Here is a 15411-nt window from a genome sequence, read left to right as displayed (position 1 = left end):
CATCATTAACTTCACTCTGAGACGTTGAACTGCACCAAAGGAAAACATCTAACTGGGTTAACTATAGCTCAGAAAGCAAATAAGGAAATTACCTTTTTTACAAGTCGTTGAGAAGAATCAATCATTTTTGGTGTTAGGTTTGGATAATGCACTGGCCATGTTTCAATAAGTCTAAATAAAAATGCAGTAATCTATTTATTTACAAACATTAAGACACAAATAACCATAACTGAGAATGTAAAAACTCCCTTTGAGTAACAGGGACTTCTGAATTAATGCTTATATATTTTTCCCCCCCGTATGCTATGACGGTTCGTGTGTAGGCTACATAACATAATGGATCGTCCACCTTGTCATGTTGGGATGAATGGTTGACTGGTTTGACAGCAGAGGGTGGGGCTGCTTGGCAGCTTTGTGTCCCAGCTGTCGCCCCCACCCACCCTGGATACACTGAGGGAGGGTGGGTCTCTTCTTCCATGTGTCTCAACATCGTATATAAAAGAAAGAAGAAAGAGAAAAGGATGCAGGTGAAACGTCGAGTAAAAACTGGATTGTATACATGTTTTATGGTCAACATATCAAGTAAGCTGTGTTCACATACATAACGCAAACAATTGTGTTAAGATGACTGTCAAAAATGTTAACTATAATAATCATAATATCTATATATCTTGTTAAATAAAAGAGTACAAATTACAAATGGTGTTTTTTCGATTCTGCGCCAGACTATTTCTTGTCATATTTAAAAAGTCCCTTGAAACGGAATCCTTTCACAACCAAATTTGACATTTCGTCAACGTAAATATTTACTAATACTGCCATATACATATCTGCAATAATCTAATATAGCCAATATTTAACTAACATTTAAAAACCGTAACCTGAGCGGTGTCATCAACAAACATTCAATCATGCCCACCACAACTTCATAAAAAATGTAGCCCACTAACGGGGGAGAATTATTATTACTTCAACCATTATAGTAATTTGTCATTATTTATTTATTAGGTTTTCCCCCAATCGTTTCTACAATCTTTTGTTAACATAATACATCTTTTAAAATCATTAATAATGATGTTGTTACTGTTACAAATGAATAAAGCAGCACAGTAGTAGTGGTATTGACACAATGAGGTAGCCTATGCTTACAGTTGGAGTAAGTATGGATAATTGCAGTAATATAAGTAATGGTGGCAATAGGACTAGATTTAGAGTTGGATTCACAAGGCTATGGCTATCGTGTGAAGAAAATCAAGATTCGTTTTAAACTAAAGTAAAAGCTTTGGCCCATATCTGATTTTTGGCCAACGTCTACTGTTTCCTCTTGGTTTCAGACTTAATGCTGTGCTAAGCTAACTGTCTCCTAGCCGGGTGCTAACTAGCGTTAGCTGTTACCTCCTGGAAAGTATCAATTCATGGAGCTAAATCTATTTTGTTCTGACTAAAAGTAACACAACACCTTAAGCTCAATGACCACATTTTATTTTGTAATGGTACATAAAGAGGTTTTAAAATTAAGAGTTTCGGTTTTAACTACTAGCTTCAGAGGGAGAGCTAAGCTAAGCTAACTATCTCCTGGTTAAAGCTTCATCTATTCTACAATGATGGTGGAAAAAGTATTTAGAGTCTTAACTTGAGTAAATGTATAATACCACAGTGTAAAAATACTCAATTTCAAGTACTGCATCGAGAATGGTACTTCAGTAAAAGTATTTAAGTACAATTATGAAAATGACCATAAAGGATTAGGACTAAAATTACTAGGCTGGAAAAAAGTATTTTTAAGCAAAAGCAGCACATCTTCACATGTAATTAATTATCTATTAACGCACTCATGGATTTAGTTATTTATGATAATGTTGGATGGTTTAATCTATAATAAATAATCATATTGTAATAGTTTTTCTTCACCACATGCATTTATAAAGTAACTTATAAATACAGTGAAGTAAAAAGGTACAAAGTATAGAGTAGTATTAAATGAAAGTAATTCCAAATTGTACTTTCCATCACTGATTACATTTAAAATTAAAACAAATAACTTTAAGATATAGTTGTTTTTATTTAATTTAATGTAGTCCAACATTTTATTATTGTATGTTTATAGGGTTAAGATATTTGATTATCTGCATTATGACGATATAACTTAAATGAATTTGAATTTGAGGGAGAGACAAAAGACAGCGGGAAGAGAGAGCTAGACAAAGACCTGGAGAGAGAGATGGAGGAAGGGGGGGGGGAGAGGCGGGAGTCTGTCATCACGTATGCCGGGGAGGAGAGGGGAGGGCCGGGAAAGGGAGGGGGGTTCACCCGGTCTTTCGGTCTCTCCTCCCTCTGCTGCAGCCGCCATGCTGCTGTCGGTCTCCGTGCATCCCGGTCCGGTGTCTCTCTCTCCCCGCCACATCATCCCTGAATCCCGGGTTAGCAGGCTCGGTTGTAGCTGTCTGGATCCACCGGAACCTGAACGCAACACCGGGTAAGAGAGGAGAAAGCCTCCATAGCAACACACCGGTTTAACGGCATTATTGCTAGGTAGGTGCCTCCCATCCGTGTGTCAGCACAGCTTCGCGTTATAAGGGCGGATAGATGGATAAAGTAAAAAACGTGTATCATATAAATATCGACTTATTTATGTATTTGAATGCACAAGTTCCTGTTCTGCTTGTGGCTGCAGGTGCATTTTATGTGCCCGCAGAAAATCAATGGACAATTCTTCTCACTCTGGCCTTGCAGGACATTTCATTTCACTAAAGCAAGACGGTTGTATTTCACTTGAAACACGTTTTGCATGATGCTTTGAATGCACCACATTAATAATGTACATGCAAAAGCTTAAGGAAGCAAATGTATTGATGGTAAACCTGAATGCAAGCTTGTGTTCAGTGTTCTTAAATACTGAATTCAATATATTTAGAGATATTTGAAGGTCTATCGTGTCAAATATATAATATATCATATAGGTGGACACATAAAGCACATAGGAGTTTATGCATCACATAGACTCCTATTTGGTCTCTTGCTGCAGATACATTTAATTGACTGCAGAAAATCAATGGACAATTCTCATGCTGGCCCTGCAGGAAATTGATGGTACACTAAAAGCAAGCATGTGTTCAGTACTCGTAAATACTGAATTCAATATATTCAGAGATATACATGTGCAGGTGTTGCAGGGAAATCATGTCCAATAGCCATTTGATGTAATCTCTTTTGTTGGCAGTGATGGAGGGATGAGAGGACGCTGAGTGACACCAACAACCAGCCGGAGAACCAGGACTATAAGCCCTCGGTGTAAAGAAAGCAGTTCCAGAAGACAGGAGTCATTGCTTACCGCTGTTGGACGATGCATCCTGTGTAGCCGACACTCTTTCTGAACGTTTCTGGTCCAGTTTTGTCACCACCATGTCTTTGAGTAAGACCCTCGAGTTGGAGCACTTTGACGAACGCGACAAAGTTCGCCGAGGACGATCCACCCGAACCAAAAGAGATGATACAACATCTGGAAGAGGGTCCGGTTCAAATTCCCGGGCCAGCAGTTTGGTCCCGAGTCCGGCCCACAGCGCTAATTGTAGCTACTACAGAACCAGGACCCTGCAGACGCTAACCTCGGAGAAACGAGCCAAAAAAGTCAGGTTTTATCGCAACGGAGATCGGTACTTCAAGGGTTTGGTGTACGCGGTGTCCAGTGATCGGTTCAGGTCCTTCGATGCGCTGCTGATGGAGCTAACGCGCTCTTTGGCGGATAATTTGCATCTTCCACAAGGGGTTCGTTCGATCTACACGATAGATGGCGGGAAGAAGATCACCAGCATGGACGACCTGATGGAAGGTAGGACTCAGAAACTCTCAGAAAGTACAGGTATTAGTGTTCAACATGTGAGAAGTAGAAAGTACAGGTATTGAGTTCAACATGTGAGAAGTAGAAAGTACAGGTATTTGAGTTCAACATGAGAGAAGTAGAAAGTACAGGTATTAGTGTTCAACATGTGAGAAGTAGAAAGTACAGGTATTTGAGTTCAACATGTAAGAAGTAGAAAGTACAGGTATTTGTGTTCAACATGTGAGAAGTAGAAAGTACAGGTATTTGAGTTCAACATGTAAGAAGTAGAAAGTACAGGTATTTGTGTTCAACATGTAGAAGTAGAAAGTACAGGTATTTGAGTTCAACATGTAAGAAGTAGAAAGTACAGGTATTTGAGTTCAACATGTGAGAAGTAGAAAGTACAGGTATTTGAGTTCAACATGTAGAAGTAGAAAGTACAGGTATTTGAGTTACATGTAAGAAGTAGAAAGTACAGGTATTTGAGTTCAACATGTAAGAAGTAGAAAGTACAGGTATTTGAGTTCAACATGTGAGAAGTAGAAAGTACAGGTATTGAGTTCAACATGTAAGAAGTAGAAAGTACAGGTATTTGAGTTCAACATGTGAGAAGTAGAAAGTACAGGTATTTGAGTTCAACATGTAAGAAGTAGAAAGTACAGGTATTTGTGTTCAACATGTAAGAAGTAGAAAGTACAGGTATTTGAGTTCAACATGAGAAAGTAGAAAGTACACGTATTTGTGTTCAACATGTGAGAAGTAGAAAGTACAGGTATTTGTGTCAACATGTGAGAAGTAGAAAGTACAGGTATTTGAGTTCAACATGAGAGAAGTAGAAAGTACAGGTATTTGAGTTCAACATGTAAGAAGAAGAAAGTACAGGTATTTGAGTTCAACATGTAAGAAGTAGAAAGTACAGGTATTTGAGTTCAACATGTAAGAAGTAGAAAGTACAGGTATTGAGTTCAACATGTAAGAAGTAGAAAGTACAGGTATTTGAGTTCAACATGTAAGAAGTAGAAAGTACAGGTATTTGAGTTCAACATGTAAGAAGTAGAAAGTAAAAAGTCGTCAGAAAAATAAGTAGTGGAGTAAAGTACTGATACCAGAAACATGTACTTGAGTACAGTAACAAAGTATTTGTACTGCTCTGCTCTTACTTACATGTAGAAGATCAAAACCACTATTTAAACTCGGATGGACAGATATATTATTATTATTATCGTTAATCTAGGATGGAATTGGCACAATGAAACAAAGATTGCGTTGCAGCCCTTTTGAGTAACCGGTGACTCGGAAACATGTTTATTTGTGTTCATGTTGAGATTAAACCACTGTCTGTACGCTAACTATGAAACTACATCAAGGGGTAGGCTTGCAACTAATTGGTTATTACTTAGTTTTCTAGACTAATTGCTTCATTTGGTTTATACAATGTTGGGAAATAGTTAACAATTCCAAGATAATGTCTTTAAATGTCTTGTTTTCAAGTCAAAAACCCAAAGAAATTCACTAAATCCAGACATTATGCATATTTGAGAGGCTAAGTATCAGCTTTCTTGCTTAAAGATGAATCGATTAGTTGCAGTTCTTATAAGGCGTTATTTCCAAAAAGCCAGTTTGTTGCTTAAAATATTGGATTTTTTAAGATACACTTGCCATGTGTTAATATCTTCGGAGTCTTGCTATCCGTCTCCAGTCTTTGTGCTTCAGGGGTGGGAGTTATATATTCACAAAAGGTGCTTTTTTTAATATATAAAGATGCAGTTCTAGAAACAGGAAGGGGATCTTCTTTGTGGGATAAAAGGAATCCTTGAATTATTGAAGTCCTTCCTGCCGCTTTCTCCATCGATCTCGCTATCGATTCATCCGTCCTCCTTAAACTTCCTCCTCCGTCTCTGTTGAGCAAACACTCTTAAATTACTTATTGATGTGGACAGTCACGAGCAGAGTTTACATTGATAACATCAACGACCGTCTTTCCCATCCTTCACTGGTATCCCGCTGTCCGACCCGTCTGAGTGACTGCACTTACTCCCAGTGTTGATGTGAGGCTGGTTCCTCTAATGATCATCAGCGCCAGGAAGCGGCACGACGTAATAAAGACGGATGCGCCGCTCTGAAAGGAATTAATAAACTGAGAGTGGACCGTGAAGTGGAAACTGGTCATTTACAACTTCCCCCTGCAGGGCTTTGGACAGATTGGGGGTTTCTTGCTGAATATTTCATGTTTTAAGCGATTTAAACGAAACTTCTGCAGACGTCTGTTCAATTAGCCGTTGTGTGGAGTGTCAGAATAATAATCTGTAACTATTTTAATAATAGTTTTCATGCAAATATGTCAGAAAAAGCAGTTTTGAGGCTTTAAAATATAGATATTTATACATTTTTTAAATCACATTAAACTAAAGATCTTTCGGATTTTGACTGAAAAACACGTAATTTAAAGACATCTATTTGGACTTTTAGAAGATGGCATGGACAAATATATTATTATTATTATCGTTAGTCTAGGACAGTGCTTCTCAAAGTGTGGTCCGCGGACCACTGGTGGTCCGTGAGCGCCCCCTAGTGGTCCGCGAGTATATTGGTAATATTTCACATTTGAAATAATAAATAAATGAAGTTTTCTGCACTCTCGCGGGAATATCTCCGCAATGAAGCGAGTTTAAGTTTCACTTTCGATTGCATGATATAGCCCAGCGCAACACCTTCATCACACATGTTGCCACTTGTTTGTACCATTTTCCTTGGTATGAACAAGTTTGAGAAACACTGGTCTAGGACAGTGTTTCTCAAAGGGTGGTCTGTGCGCGCCCCCTAGTGGTCCGTGAGTATATTGGTAATATTTCACATTTTTAATTAATTAATTAAAGTTTTCCGCACTCTCGCGGGAATATCTCAGCAAACGAGCGAGCTTAAGTTTCACTGTCGATTGCATGACATAGCCCAGCGCAACACCTTCGTCACACATGCTGCCACTTTTTTTTTTTTTTGGATATCAAGAAGCGTATAAAACAAACAATGGATGTCTTTTATGAACATGTATCCATGCTGGAAGTAGAATTAGATGTTAGGAGTGAGGAGAGATTATTATCTAATATATGCATCCGATGAAGCATTGCATGAAGTCTGATCAGAGGCTGTTGTCGGGCAGCCCATGCAGACCCGCCCGACGGTCACCAAGGTTCATGTTTTAATAGCATTTACAAAAAAAAAGCCCAGGCGAGCCTAACACGTGAAAAAAGGGCTGAGACCTCAGAGTTCGAGTTGCGAGCGACCAATTTCACTGTATTTTGTTTAGAAAATCCAAAGCGGAGGTTTGTGTCGTACTACACATTTCTCTCAGCGATCCGTGAGTCTGTTGGCTCGGACATAAACTCCGTAATAAGAGGTGTAAAACCTGAGAGCATTTGAAATCGCATTTGAACTAAATGCTTATATCTGTAGTTGTGTTTGTATTGTTGATTTATCGTGTGAACGAGGCGATGTAGAGAAGGTTAAGCTGTCATTAGTAGGCTGGTATGAACTGTTGGAGTGGTGAGCAGGCTTTTTGTTTCTGGATATCTGGGGAGTCAGGTGGGTGTGTGGTTATTGGTCAAGTGTCCTTGGTATGAAACAGTTTGAGAAACACTGCGCTAGGAAGTAATTGGCACAATGAAACTAAGTGTGAGTTGCTGTCCTATTGAGTAAATGGGGAAGTGAGATTTTCCAGCCTCTACAATCTAGGTATTTCCTGTTTTATATCACTTTACACTAAAGATCATTGGGTTTTGAGCGACGAAATGGCATTCAAAGACATCGCTTTGGACTTTTAGAAGATGGGATGGACACATATATAATTAGTATTATAGTTAATCTAGGAAGTAATTGGCACAATGAAACTAAGATCGAGTTACAGCCCTTTTGAATACCTGGCGTTATTGTTGGGGACATTTTTGAATGCTGTCTTTGAACCTGTATCCACGTTGCTCGTCGACACAGAAGGCGTTTTATTTATCTAGTCGGTCAGGTATTTGAATGAAAACCCAGAGCAGTGCCGTCCTGCTGGTTTGAATAGCAAAGTGAAAGTCAGCTTGAGAGACAAGGTCACACACACATTACCTGCAGAGTGTGAGGGATAAAGAGTGTGTGTGTGTGTGTGTGTGTGTGTGTGTGTGTGAGGGATAAAGAGTGTGTGTGTGTGTTGTGTGTGTGTGTGTGTGTGTGTGTGTGTGTGTGTGTGTGTGTGTGTGTGTGTTGTGTGTGTGTTTTTGAGGTTTACACAGGCTGACAGGTTAGTGTGAGGTGAAAGAGGAACGACTGGAGGTGAGCCGTTGTAATCATATAAGGTAAAACAGGAAATGACTGAGTTACTGTGCGCGTGGTCGGCTGCAGGGGAAATCATGATTTATAGTTTTAATAATATACATCATTTATTATATTAACGAGGCACACTGCTATCGTTCAAAGGAGATTAAAAGCAAATGTTTTGGAAATACATTTACAAGAGGTCATTAAAAGACATCTTCGGTTGTGAAACTCAAGATGTTGGTCCATTTTATTTCCATATTTCGTGTATTTTTAGTTAATTTACAATATTCAGCTTTCAATGTATTAATATGTATAATTTCTAACCTATTTTTGTTAACTTCATTTATATAGTTTTTGTTTTATTTGTAATTTAAAAAAAATGAACTTATATTTATTTATATTTGTTCTTTTTTAAATATTTATTTAAAGTTTTACCTCTTTGGTTTACAGTATCATTTGAATATTATTTGTATTACATTTTTACAATATTTATTGCAAATGTTACCCCTTTTTTGTTTATTTTACAATTATTTTGCCATTTGATCAATTTCTCACCTTTTTGTTTCGTCTATTTCTTTTTCTAATCTCCACCAATACAACGTCTTCCCCCTTCCCTCAGGCGAGTGCTACGTGTGCGCCTCCAACGAGCCGTACCGCAAAGTGGACTACACCAAGATCTCCGTCCAGAGCTGGAAACGGGCGTTGCCACCGGCCCCTCCCCTCCTCCTCCTCTTCCTCTCGACCCTCCACTGTACCCGCGGGGGTCTCAGCGGGCGGCGCCGGCCCCTCCAGGGACCGTCCGGATGTCCGAGAGGGCCGAGAGAGCCGAGAGAGCAAAGACTTCATCAAACCCAAGCTGGTGACGGTGATCCGGAGCGGAGTGAAGCCTCGTAAGGCCGTGAGGATCCTCCTGAACAAGAAGACGGCGCACAGCTTCAGTCAGGTCCTCGCCGACATCACAGAGGCCATCAAACTGGACTCTGGCACCGTGAAGAGGCTCTACACGCTGGACGGGAAGCAGGCAATACGACTAATAACCTTCATTGATCAAAACAAAACCAGGCATTGCACATAGGTAGACATTAAAGAGTAGAAATAAACAATACTAGAATTTAAACATCACAAAATAGAATTAAAGCAGAATTAAAAAGTAGAAAATACACAGTAGACCGTGAAGTAGAATCAGACGACACAATAGGTAGGCAAATCAATTATTCATCTTGAAGTATTCGGACACTGAGTTCAGTTCAGATAAGGCTGTCGGCTGTGACGGTGTTGAGCTGAAGAAGAGACAGCCGAGCGCTTGTTCGGGCGTCGGTGTGACTGATTTTTGGCTGTTGCAGTGAATGCATCGCAGATTAAAAACACACACACATAGAGACACCACACACACACATACACAATAATCCTGTTTGCATATGTCGGATGTTGCTGTGTAATCGCCTTGAAAAAGTGAAAGACATTTTTAGCATAGACTGCCTTCAAAATAAAAGCATTCATTGCATTATAACATTAATTTGAGTGTATTACAATCTTTTTATCTTCAACACATCCATGAAAATGTTATCTTTCCACCCTTTTAATATTTAATTAAGAACAACATTAATTATTAGAACAGACCGTGTAAAAAAAAAAGGGTAACTCTAAATAAAGGCTTTTATTTTGAAGGCAGTGCATCATAACGAGGGCTTTTATTCTGTCTGGCTTCCTCTGACGGCTTTCAGACTCGATGAATGAAACAGTGTGTGTGTGTGTGTGTGTGGTGTGTGTGTGTGTGTGTGGGGGCATGTGTGTGTGTGTGATGGGGTTTCTGTCCCGCTGCTGGAAGTGGCTGCACAAACTGAAAGGACGAAGGGAGGACACACACACTTACACATTGACATTGCATTCAGTGTAATTACCATGGTAACAAGCCATCTAGTAACAAGGTCTTTCTTGCCACACACACACACACACACACACCACACACACACACACACACACACACACACACACACACACACACACACACACACCCACACACACACACACACACACACACACACACCCACACACACACACACACACCCACACACACACACACACACACACACACACACACACACCACAATCTGGAAGCGCTGAGTAAATATGTGAGGAGTGAGAGGTGAAGACAAGGACAAACTAAAGTGCGAGATGAAGGAGAAAATAGTAAATGTCGCATGTACTCATATGTGTGTGTGTGTGTGTGTGTGTGTGTAGCTGACTGCTGTCTGCAGGATTTCTTCGGGGACGACGATGTGTTCATGGCCTGCGGGCCGGAGAAGTTTCGTTACGCTCAGGACGACTTTGTGCTCACACACTGCATCAAAACACCAGCCTTTGTAAACGGTGAGAAACACGCGCACGCGCACACACACACCACACACACACACACACACCACACACACACACCACACACCACACCTTTTAATAACAGAAACTAACCACCATTCAATATAATAACTCTCTTTCTCCCCAGAGTGCAAAACAAAGGTGTCTCGTCCTCCTGTCCCTCCAAAAACTACAACTCCCAAGACCCCTAGCAGTTCGGGCTTCTCCCCTAAGACCCCCCCCAGAGGAGGCCTCCCAGGGCCACGTCTCCAGGTACCAAACACGTCTCTTATAAACTCCTAAAATGCTCCGTTTATATATTAAAGATTATGTTAACCAATCAGATGCTTCCTCTTCTCGTGTGTAGCCAATGAGGCACCAAGTGGGCGGTCCTCCAGAACAAGCCCCTCCCCCACGAGCCCCGGGGCCCGACGCAGCCTCAAGGTAATTTACTTATTATTAATTGGTGTAAAATCATACATTTTTAGACGTCTAAGCTATAAAATACATTTTATTTCAACAAAATAAACCTTCTTGATGTTCCTCTCCAGGTCTCGCCTCATCGTTCTTCCTCCACAGGCGTTAACGGAGAATCTGAGCAGCCTGAAGACAACACTTTGGAAGGTGTGTGTGCGAGTGTGTGTGTGGTGGTGATTTCTTACAATCAGTAAGTGTAGATGGGGGCCATGAAAATCTGTATTCACTGACCTTGAATGACCCTGAATCTGAGGTGTGTTGGAAGCCAGTGTTCAATATTAGTGTGTTTTTTAAAATCTGGAAAATAAAAGTAGATATTAAAGACTGGAAATGTCGCCGTCTCTTCCTCACAGTGAACGGTAATCGCTCCGTTTCCTCGTCCGTCATCAACGACAAGTACAAAGTGGGGAAAGTGATCGGAGACGGAAACTTCGCCGTGGTGAAGGAGTGTGTCGAGAGGTGAGAGCGACAAGAGGGGCGTTTAAAAATAAATAAACATCCAACTTACCGTATTTATGGCTTTTCAATTTGTTGTTATTAAAAACACGTGAAATGAGGGGTTTTACCAGGAAGTCGATGTTTATCTGTAAGAAAAGGTTACGCTTACACGCCTGACATAAGGTAGGTGATAAAAGCAAAAACACATTTCGAAATCAGATGCATTATAGTCAATGTTTTAACACTTAAATTCACATTTTTCATCAACACAAAAGGAAAGTAGACGGTAATAATCGTTCCATTTCTGTAGAAATTATTATTAAAAATTCAACAGATATGTGATAAATGAGTTGATATCACCCTAGTGACTTTAATGTAAATTGAATTTTTGTAAAGATTGATGTACATTCGTTTGATTTTCAGGGCGACGGGACAGGAGTACGCTCTGAAGATTATTGATAAAGCTCGCTGCTGCGGGAAGGTAACGCTCATTTATATTAATATGTTTATATATTTTATTGTATTTCAAAATAAGAGTAAGATAAGAGTAAATGTCCCTATAACTGTGTGGTGTGTGTGTGTTCAGGAGCACCTGATAGAAAACGAGGTGTCCGTGTTGCGGCGAGTTCGCCACCCGAGCATCATCGAGTTAATCGAGGTGGACGAAACGCCGAGTCAGCTGTTCCTCGTCATGGAGCTCGTTAAGGTGCGTCCTCCTCTACTTCCTGTTTACCTTTAGGGAATAGAGTGGTGCAGGAATGAGTCCTAAAACCAGGGAATGACTCCCTAAACGTCATCACGTCCAACATTAGCGTCCTTTAGCTTAGCGGTGGTGACGTGAAGTCATGTGACCGTGCTGTAGTTCCTTTATAGCCCAACATTAGCCGCCTTTAGCTTAGCGGTGGTGAAGTCATATGACCGTGCTGTAGTTCCTTTATTGCCCAACATTAGCCTCCTTTAGCTTAGCGGTGGTGACATGAAGTCATGTGACCGTGCTGTAGTTCCTTTATAGCCCAACATTAGCCTCCTTTAGCTTAGCGGTGGTGACGTGAAGTCATGTGACCGTGCTGTAGTTCCTTTATAGCCCAACATTAGCCACCTTTAGCTTAGCGGTGGTGACGTGAAGTCATGTGACCGTGCTGTAGTTCCTTTATAGCCCAACATTAGCCACCTTTAGCTTAGCGGTGGTGACGTGAAGTCATGTGACCGTGCTGTAGTTCCTTTATAGCCCAACATTAGCCCCCTTTATCTTAGCGGTGGTGACGTGAAGTCATGTGACCGTGCTGTAGTTCCTTTATAGCTCAACATTAGCCACCCTTTAGCTTAGCGGTGGTGTCGTGAAGTCATGTGACCGTGCTGTAGTTCCTTTATAGCCCAACATTAGCCTCCTTTAGCTTAGCGGTGGTGACGTGAAGTCATGTGACCGTGCAAGTAGTTTCCTTTATAGCCCAACATTAGCCTCCTTTAGCTTAGCGGTGGTGACGTGAAGTCATGTGACCGTGCTGTAGTTCCTTTATAGCTCAACATTAGCCTCCTTTAGCTTAGCGGTGGTGACGTGAAGTCATGTGACCGTGCTGTAGTTCCTTTATAGCCCAACATTAGCCTCCTTTAGCTTAGCGGTGGTGACGTGAAGTCATGTGACCGTGCTGTAGTTCCTTTATAGCCCAACTTTAGCCACCTTTAGCTTAGCGGTGGTGACGTGAAGTCATGTGACCGTGCTGTAGTTCCTTTAATAGCCCAAACATTAGCCACCTTTAACTTAGCGGTGGTGACATGAAGTCATTGTGACCGCTGCTGTAGTTCCTTTATAGCCCAACATTAGCCACCTTTAGCTTAGCGGTGGTGACGTGAAGTCATGTGACCGTGCTGTAGTTCCTTATAGCCCAACCTTAGCCACCTTTAGCTTAGCGGTGGTGACGTGAAGTCATGTGACCGTGCTGTAGTTCCTTTATAGCCCAACATTAGCCTCCTTTAGCTTAGCGGTGGTGACGTGAAGTCATGTGACCGTGCTGTAGTTCCTTTATAGCCCAACATTAGCCGCCTTTAGCTTAGCGTTGGTGACGTGAAGTCATGTGACCGTGCTGTAGTTCCTTTATAGCCCAACATTAAAATTACATTATTTAAACTCCTCCTCTCTCTCAGGGCGGGGATCTGTTCGACGCCATCACTTCCTCCACTAAGTACAGCGAGAGGGATTCCAGTGCGATGGTGTTTAATCTCTCAGGAGCCGTGAAGTACCTGCACCACATGAACATCGTGCACCGAGACATCAAGCCAGAGAACCTGCTGGTACACACACACACACACACCACACACACACACACACACACACACACACACACACACACACACCACACACACACACACACCACCACACACACCACACACACACACACACACACACACACACCACACAACACACACACACACACATTGAGCATTAGCATAGTAAATCCTGTTCAGCTGTTTTCTTTGACGTTTTAATCTGCTTCAGCGTCAGTGTGCGTGTACTGTATGCTTACAGTGTGTGTGTGTGTGTGTGTGTGTGTGTGTGTGTGTGTGTGTGTGTGTGTGTGTGTGTGTGTGCCTCAGGTGTGTGAGTACCCAGACGGCACTAAGTCTCTGAAGCTCGGGGACTTCGGGTTAGCGACGGTCTTGGAGGGGCCGCTCTTCACGGTGTGCGGGACGCCAACGTACGTCGCTCCAGAGATTATCGCAGAGACCGGGTGAGACAGAGACAGATGTTAGTGTTTGTTAGTGTGTGGAAATAAAGGTTTATAAATTAAATATCACATCTTGTGTGTGTGTGTGTGTGTGTGTGTGTGTGTGTGTGTGTGTGTGTGTGTGTGTGTGTGTGTGTGTGTGTGTGTGTGTGGCCTAGCATTACTGTACTGTGTGGGACCTAAATCTGTTTACATAGTCACGTGTGGGGACTCGCCTCCCTTATGGGGACAATTGGGTGAAGACTTGGTTAGGATTAGGGTTAGGGTAAGGTTAAGGGTAAGGGTTAGGGTTAGGCATGTGTTGGTTATGGTTAAGGTTAGGATAAATCTCCAGGAAATGCATGTAAGTCAATGTAAGTCAACTGATTTTCATGAAACTAGGTGGAAGAGTGCAGTATGGTCCAAGGAAAAACTCATTAAATGTTTGGGCTGACCTGAAACACAGCCGATACACAAATGAAGTTCCATTTTGGTTAACAATGCGAGATTGGGCACCTGTGCTACATCTGTTGTCAGTAATTGGGAAAATGATTTATTTTAATGGGATGAATAACTAAAAAGCTTGCCTGCAGTTGGAAACTTTTATGACACATTTTCAAGTTTTGCCTGATGTTTCCTTTGCTCTTCGTTGTCATGCAAAGACTCAAATCCTTTTAAAATAATGTGGACCTACAGCATAATTAATTTTCAGGGTTCCACATTAGGACTTCAAGCTCCTGAACACACAGAAATCAGAAGAAAGACTTCCCAACAAAGGCAATGGGATCCTCCGAGGAGCGTGTGATGCACTATTGTCCTTGGCAGAGGTCCATGCTCTCCGATCACCATTCCAGTTTTATAATGCTGGTGACACCTTCAAACGTCCATTATTTTTAACTTCTCATTTTAGAGAAGCTGGAATGCTTGAACGATGAATGACAGATTAACTGCCTATCAAAACTGTCACCAATTAATTATTATTAGTCTCAGCTTAGTCGACCTACTTCCAGCCTTGCAGTATTGCCTTTAATGCAGATATAGCAAATCAATATTGTTCACATCAAACCTGGTCTGTTTGCAGCTTAAAGGCTGGCAGCGGAGCCCAGATCTCTCTTATCGCAATCTCAGCTTCCTCCCCTGAAGTTCCAGTTCAATAATGTTTCCTCCTTGTTTTGCTCCCTGTCTTATTCTCTTTACTTCCAGTAAGGGAGAGTGTTATGCATACCTCGAGCTGTGATCAGGATGCTCCCGCTAAAACTTGGCCTAATTTGTGGAAGCACCTGAAAATGCTATTATCAAGACAAAAGAACAACTGTTGGCAAAGGAAGC

At 41.4% G+C, this 15411-nt stretch overlaps 1 pseudogene; it reads left to right on the top strand.

The window, feature by feature from the left end:
- The first annotated feature begins 2357 nt into the window (after window positions 1-2357).
- Window positions 2358-14110, top strand: LOC117439501 (serine/threonine-protein kinase DCLK2-like; annotated as a pseudogene).
- The last annotated feature ends 1301 nt before the right edge of the window (window positions 14111-15411 follow it).

This window comes from Pseudochaenichthys georgianus, chromosome 3 (assembly GCF_902827115.2).
Source record: "Pseudochaenichthys georgianus chromosome 3, fPseGeo1.2, whole genome shotgun sequence".
Taxonomy (NCBI): Eukaryota; Metazoa; Chordata; class Actinopteri; order Perciformes; family Channichthyidae; genus Pseudochaenichthys; species Pseudochaenichthys georgianus.
Note: the sequence above shows the minus strand (reverse complement) of the source record. Positions and strands in the feature narration are given on the sequence as shown.